The 8,007-nt window shown below is 51.3% G+C and overlaps 1 long non-coding RNA gene across 1 annotated transcript in view; it reads left to right on the top strand.

Moving 5' to 3' along the window:
* Positions 1–2,588: 2,588 nt before the first annotated feature.
* The window catches only part of LOC108802408, an 11,734-nt gene continuing 6,315 nt past the window's right edge, over positions 2,589–8,007 (top strand). The window contains exons 1-2 of the long non-coding RNA XR_001942220.1: positions 2,589–2,660; positions 2,738–2,740. This is a non-coding gene — a long non-coding RNA (uncharacterized LOC108802408). The remainder of the gene's footprint in view (positions 2,661–2,737; positions 2,741–8,007) is intronic.

Below are 8,007 nucleotides of genomic sequence, written 5' to 3'. Positions count from 1 at the left end.
CTCCCCTCAGAGGAAGACATCATGGTGAGGGGGAGGAGCTTGTGGATGGAGAGAAGGGGAGATCAGACTACACGACAGGGCTGACCATGTCACTGCAGTAGGGATCAGTCTGCACGGGCGGCGTCAGTGACTCGGAGCGCCCCCTGCTGGAGGGAAGTGGGACGTACGACGTCTCCGGATTGATGGAAACGTGTTAAAGTTTATTTTTTTGTATGACACAAAATGTTGGAGAATAAATATTTCTTATAATGAGATTCTTTGTAAGCTGATTGTTTGTTGCCGTGTATTCTATATGTAGTACATAGTACATGTATGTTACACACGCCCAATACACGGCAGCAATAGATTGTTGGTGTTCACACAAAACACTAAGCCCCGCCCCCGTCTCACTCACTGTTGCCCCGAGGGCGGCGCTGAGCTGGAGAGGAGCGTCGCTGCTGCTCCGGTGGGGGCGGCGCTCCAGGTGGGGGGTCCTCTGGGCAGTCGCCGGCCACCTAAATTAGGACCCCACCTAACCTACAGCACCGCCCCCACCGGAGCAGCGACGCTCGGCAAGTAAAGAAAACAAACATAGCGCAAGCTTCGGCGCCACGTGTCGGGGGATTAGTACTTGTGAAAATGCCGGTCCCGGTGCTGGTCCGGCGACATCCCTGATTGGGATCATTATTTGGCACATCGTTATTATTCAGTCTTCCGATTACGGCAAATACAAGAGCTCGGCCTGTCGGCTGATTTATGAGGATTAGTCGGGAATCTCCTTCGTTCCGGATCCCGGCCTCTCCCCGGAGGGAGCGCTGGGGCCCGGTCCACATGTAGTCGGTCTCGGGGGATGATCTCCAGCTGCGCCCCATTACCACTGACCGCCCCCTTCTGGTGCCCACCAATGGACGTCCACTTCAGTGATATGATGCTAAGTGAACGATTTATTGAACATCTCCTTAGGGAGAGAAGGGGGAGGGGTTCCAGGTGTCCAGAGGGTATAGGGGTTCCAGGTGTCCAGAGGGTATAGGGGCTCTAGGTGGCCAGAGGGTATGGGGGGCTCTAGGTGTCCAGAGGGTATAGGGGTTCTAGGTGTCCAGAGGGTATAGGGGGCTCCAGGTGTCCAGAGGGTATAGGGGGCTCCAGGTGTCCAGAGGGTATAGGGGCTCCAGGTGTCCAGAGGGTATAGGGGTTCCAGGTGGCCAGAGGGTATAGGGGGCTCTAGGTGTCCAGAGGGTATAGGGGCTCCAGGTGTCCAGAGGGTATAGGGGGCTCCAGGTGTCTAGGGGTAACCATCATCAGCTCCAGACCTTGTGAAAGTCACCATTGCAGATCCACCCGACCACATGAGACAACCACTGATGTACAGTCCAGATGGATGCAGATCCTCAATCCAGGATAGACACCGGCCATGCTCTGAAGCCCATATAGTTCCCGGGCACTTCAAGAGCCTGCGCTGGTCCTGGTTCTTTTCTTCTCTCCATCTCTCAGGCCTCCTCCATGTTGGAGGCCTCGGGGAAACTTTTTCCCTCACTCAAGCCCATGCCCACCCCCAGGTCTCGGCCTAGCCTGGGGGGGCAGGCTGAACAGGACCCCAGCCCTAATCCATGGCTGGTCCCGGAGAGAGAGAGAGCACATGGCAGCTCCCACCAATATATGTACTCTGTCCCGGCAGACACCACTGGCTGAAAGAAGCCCACTGATTGGCTCCTGTACTGTACACACATTACAGTGTCTCCTATTGGCTGTCCCACAATATGACAGAGTCTCACTCCGCCCAGGGGGGGGGGGGGTTGATCACCACTACAAATCCAGCCAGGCCAACTACAGCCCCGGCTATCACTAATGTCTAGTAGCCGCCTCAGAGAAGGTCGGAGGGGGAGGGGGAGGGGGGGCTACATCAGCAATACTGTTTCTTTTATCAGAGTAAACATCCCGACAGAGGAATCCGGTTCGTGTCCTCGGAGCCCAAAACATGACTCTCGGCTTTATCCAAAAAACAAATCTGGACCCCCCCTCCGGACCCGAGGAGAAGAAGAAGAACTTGTGGAAGAGTTTGTGGCCTTCAAGAGTTTTATCTATAAGTGGTTCTGAGATCTCCAACTGACGCAGAGCCGGGGTCCTCCCGACCTCCAGCCCATCGGGATCAGATGTTCGGAGGATAAAGTCGTCCCTGCTAATGGAGGCCGGACTCCTGTGGCAGCGGAATTGGGACTGCGACCTTCATCTTTCCACGGGGGGCCAACATGGAGGAACGGCCAATCCTGAGAATCGGCATTGTCCCGCCTCACCATCCTTGTGCAGCAAATTCTCTCCGTGCCCTGATTGGTGGAGACAAAACCAAAGTGCGCACCATGTGATCAGTGGTGGGGGAGGGGGGGTACACCCCTGCTATGGTCTAGTTAGGAGTTGTCCTGGGAGGATCTGACCCGTAATGGGCCGACATGAGCCATCTATGAGGGGACACACACAGCACAAGGCCGTGATCACACTACGAGAGGTTCCTCTGAGCTCCACCAGGTGGTGACCTCACCAATACCCAGACAGGAAGTCTCTATGACACCCACATACAGGAAGTCTCTATGACTCAGACAGGAAGTGATGTCGGGTATAAATAGGAAGTTCCGGGTGAGTTGGGAGGAAGTAGAGAGGAGACATTGCTGGAAGTGGCAGCAGAGGAGGTAATAAGATAATAATTGATCTCTATATAAAGGAGATCGGGGGGGTGGGAAGGACACGCCTCCATTCTGGTATAAAGGAAGTTCTATCACACTATGGGGGGAGGGGGAGGATTCTAACATGACATGGTTTCTCCATCCAGAGATTTCCTCCTCTGAAGTCTGGTGATCATGTGACTCCCTAAATCCCGAGAGACCCAACATGGAGAAGGTTCTAGAAGTCACCAAGAAGATGATGGCGGTGCTGACGGGAGAGGTGAGCGGTGCCGGGAATTCTGGGTGACGGTATCATTGTGTGTGATATTGATGAGGACTCGTGTTTCTTCTATTCTCAGAGCGGAGACCTCGGGGATCATCATGTGAAAGAAGAATATAAAGAGGAGGATGAGGAGTACGGGGTGACGGAGGAACCTTCTGAAGGACACAAAGATGTCTACAAGGACGTCATGATGGAGACACCCAATAACAAGAACCCACCAGAGAGATGTCCCCGTCCTCTGGAATCCTCCCGGGAAGATCTCACCATCCCCCACCATGATCAGGTAGGTGATGGACCATCACTGGGGGTGTCTTTGGGGTCTCTACATTGTCACCTCTGATGTCATTGTCTTCTATATTCAGAATGGAAACCTGAGTGATGACGTCGTTGTTAAAGAAGAGATAAAAGAGGAGGAGCTTGGTGTGACGGAGGAGAACCCACCAGAGAGATGTCCTCTGTATTCCCGGGACCCCACCCAGGAAGATCTCACCATCCCCCGCCATGATCAGGTGGGTGGAGTTGAGGGGCGGGAACATGTGGAGAAGGTGGGCGGACTCTACAAGATGAGACTTTCTGCCGTTCTGTTGGTTTAGGGTGAAGATCTGATGAAGATGAAAGTTGAGGGTGAAGTAGAAGAGACGTATGTGAGGGATGATCAGCGATATGCGGAGGAGGAGGCCGGAATGATGAGGACATCCATAGAGGAGGACACGCCTACAGAGATCAGCTCAGGTGACCCACAATATACTCTTCTCTTATCTCTGCTCTGTTCCTGCACACTGATTGGTCCAGAGTAGGGCGGAGCTTAGTGATATCAGCCAATAATAGGTTGGTAATGGTCACCTCCCTGATACCCGTCCTGGGGCTCAGCTGGTTGGGTTTCTCTACCAGTTCCGGAAGCTTCGGCCTGCGGTCACTTCTTCTCTGCTGAAGGTTCTGCAGGTCAGAACTTTGTTCCTCAGAGATCACATGCCAGCCACAAGCCACTGCCCAGGCTTGTGGTTGGGTGAAGAGCATGCTCCACCTAGTCCCCATTGGCTCCGCCTCTTCTACCAAGGCTGTGTCAATGTAGAAGTGATCTGAGAGGAGGAGCAAAGGCCCTTTGACTGAAGAGGGGGAGGAGCCCCGGCTGGTTGGGACCTCCTCATAGAACATCTGCTCCCTCAGACCTCCTGATCCAGATGGAATGTTGAGTGAAGTCATCTAACCCTCTAATATCTCTCCGTCATGTGTCTCTATGTCTCCAGGACACGCCATGGAGGAACCCTCAAAGGATCCTCTGACTTTATCTCCAGGTTGTAAGATGGAAGATGAGGACATCACAGCAGATTGTGCGGGAGAAGAGACAATGAGCTCAGCTATGGATGGTGGACCTCACAGTGTGGGTGGACCATGGAATCCCTCTGACTCTGAGCAACCTTGTCCTGCGGGGGATGGTGCCGGAATTCAGGGGGAGAAGACATTTTCCTGCCCTAAATGTGGGAAATGTTTTGCACGGAAAGGAGACCTATATAGACATCAAAGAATTCACACGGGGGAGAAACCATATTCCTGCCATGAGTGTGGGAAATGTTTTTCGCGGAAAGATGACCACTTTAGACACCAGAAGTCTCACACGGGGGAAATATCATGTTGCTGCCCCGAGTGTGGAAAAGGTTTTGCACGGAAAGGAGACCTATGTAGACATCAAAGAATTCACACCGGGGAGAAACCATATTCCTGCCATGAGTGTGGGAAATGTTTTGAACGGAAAGCAGACCTATCTGTACATCAAAGAACTCACACGGGGGAGAAACCGTATATCTGCCCCGAGTGTGGGAAATGTTTTCCACAGAAGTCCCATCTTAACTTACATCTGAAGCTGCACACGGGCACAAAGCCAAACGTCTGCTCCGAGTGTGGGAAAGGTTTTGTACGGAAATCGGACCTATTTATACATCACAGAACTCACACGGGGGAGAAGCCGTATATCTGCCCTGAGTGTGGGAAACGTTTTCAAGAGAAGACTAATCTTACCCGACATCTGAAGCTTCACACGGGTGAAAAGCCACATGCCTGCTTCATGTGTGGGAAACGTTTTACACGGAAATCACACCAACTTAGACATCAAAGAGTTCACACACGGAAGGAACCACATTCCTGACATTAGTGTGGAAAATGGTTTCCCCAGAAACATGACCTCTTTGCTGTATAATATATTGCTGGGAGTTGTAGTCCTCTATAGCTGGTGGTATTCTGCATTGCTGTATAATATATTGCTGGGATCTGTAGTCCTCTATAGCTGGTGGTATTCTGCATTGCTGTATAATGTATTGCTAGGATTTGTAGTCCTCTATAGCTGGTGGTATTCTGCATTGCTGTATAATATATTGCTGGGATTTGTAGTCCTCTACAGCTGGTGGTATTCTGCATTGCTGTATAATGCTCCCATGGGGGGAGGAGGGCCTGTAGTATACTCCCATGAGGGGAGGAGGGCCTTATACAGGGGTACAGGTAATATACAGGGGTACAGGTAATATACAGGGGTACAGGTAACATACAGGGGTACAGGTAACATACAGGGGTACAGGTAACATACAGGGGTACCCGTAATATACAGGGGTACGGGTACTCCTAGAATGAGATCCTAATAGGTTGGACTTGATGGACTAATGTCTTTATTCAACCTCAAATACTATGTAACTATGTAACTATGAATGTTGAGTGAAGAGGGGGAGGAGCCCCGGCTGGTTGGGACCTCCTCATAGAACATCCGCTCCCTCAGACCTCCTGATCCAGATGGAATGTTGAGTGAAGAGGGGGAGGAGTCCCGGCTGGTTGGCACCTCCACAGAGAACATCCGCTCCCTCAGACCTTGTGATCCAGATGGAATGTTGAGTGAAGAGGGGGAGGAGCCCCGGCTGTTTGGGACCTCCTCATAGAACATCCGCTCCCTCAGACCTGATCCAGATGGAATGTTGAGTGAAGAGGGGGAGGAGCCCCGGCTGGTTGGGACCTCCACAGAGAACATCCGCTCCCTCAGACCTCCTGATCCAGATGGAATGTTGAGTGAAGTCATCTAACCCTCTCATATCTCTCCGTCATGTGTCTCTATGTTTCCAGGACACGCCATGGAGGAACCCTCAAAGGATCCTCTGACTTTATCTCCAGGTTGTAAGATGGAAGATGAGGACATCACAGCAGATTGTGCGGGAGAAGAGACAATGAGCTCAGCTATGGATGGTGGACCTCACAGTGTGGAGAGACCACGGAATCCCTCTGACTCTGAGCGACCTCATCCTGCGGGGGATGGTGCCGGAATTCAGGGGGAGAAGACATTTCCCTGTCCTGAGTGCGGGGAAGGTTTTTCACAGAAGTCCAAACTTATCATACATCTGAAGCTGCACACACTCGACAAGCCATATTCCTGCTCCCATTGTGGGAAAAGTTTTGCACGGAAAGGAGACCTATGTAGACATCAAAGAATTCACACGGGGGAGAAACCGCATTCCTGCCTCACGTGTGGGAAAAGTTTTTCACGGAAAGATGACCACTTTAGACACCAGAAGTCTCACACGGGGGAAATATCATATTGCTGCCCCGAGTGTGGGAAATGTTTTGAACGGAAAGGATACCTATCTGTACATAAAAGAACTCAGATAGGGGAGAAACCGTATTTCTGTCCTGTGTGCGGGAAATGTTTTTTTTACAGAAGTCCAAACTTATCATACATCTGAAGCTGCACGTGGTCGAAAAGCCATATTCCTGCTCCCATTGTGAGAAATGTTTTGCACGGAAATCAGACATCAAAGAATTCACACGGGGGAGAAACCGTATTCCTGCCCTGAGTGTGGGAAAGGTTTTTCCCAGACACATCACTTTAGACACCAGAAGTCTCACACAGAGGAAAAAGTCATATTACTGCCCTGAGTGTGGGAAAGGTTTTTCCACAAATGTCCCAACTAAACTTTTTTCATATCTCTATAGGCTGAATTCGATGGACATGTGCCCTTTTTGAACCTGACTAACTATGGAACTATATGTCGCACACAGGAGCGAAGGTGAACTCCTGTCCTGAGTCTGGAAAAATGTTCTTTTAAGGAAGTCCCATCTTTCTGATGGGATAAGCCAGATGTGGGAAATGCCGGTTTCCTGCCTGGAGTGCGGAAAATGTTCTGCAAGAAGTTTTGATTTCTGTGCATGTCGAAGACCTCACACTGGGAAGACTCCTTACTCTTGCTCGGAGTGTGGAAAATGTTTTTCACAGAAGCCGCATCTAAACTCGCACCAGAAGTGTCACAACGGGGGAGAAGCCGTATTGCTGTTGGAAGTGTGGAAAAGGTTTTTCATGGAATTACTAAACATCAGACATAGCACCCCGGTGAAAGGCCATTTCTCCTACCTTGAGTTTGGGAAATGTTACTCATCAGACCTTGCTCTGTACATCAGAAGTCTCACATAGGGGGGTGGGGGCTGTATTCATGCCCTTAGTGCCCAGAATGCGGGAAAGGCCTTCTATATAAGTCAGTGATGAGCACCTGCAGGACGACTCGTACTCATGGAAATGCCCCGTCGCTCAAAACCAACACCGGAGCTTTAATTATGCAAATGAAGTGTCTGCGTTAGGTCCTGTGGGAGGAGGAGCTCTCAGCAGCATTCATGGGAACCGGCGGCACTTCCTGGTGCCTGAGGAGGGGCCATCTTCGGGACGGACAGGTGTCGGGGGAGGAGCCAGGAGGTGGCAGGAGCTGAAGGAGGAGAGCCTCCTTCAAGAGAGCGCGGCTCACATTGTCCTCCGTATACGCCGCGGGCACAATTGTTGGGCAAGTTGTATTTTTGAGGATGGATTTCATTATTGAAGAACCTCCAGAGCTCTCCGGCCTCCGAAATCTTCGTAAACCTGAATATGGAGGGAAGTAGAAGTGAGGTTTCGGCTTTCTTAGGAGGACGTCTCTGTGAGGACAATTATTGGGCAGCTGAATGGAAAATGGTCCTCCCGTCTGACTTTTCATCCGTAGAAGTGAGAAGAATACAGTCTACAAATAAACATCCATGGAGTCTACCAGACCTCGGGCCCCCCTCCCTGGAGTCTACCAAACCCCCGCCCCCCCC

This window comes from Nanorana parkeri, unplaced genomic scaffold, assembly GCF_000935625.1.
Source record: "Nanorana parkeri isolate BGI_ZX_2015 unplaced genomic scaffold, ASM93562v1 scaffold2845, whole genome shotgun sequence".
NCBI lineage: Eukaryota > Metazoa > Chordata > Amphibia > Anura > Dicroglossidae > Nanorana > Nanorana parkeri.
This window is presented reverse-complemented; position numbering and strand designations above follow the sequence as displayed.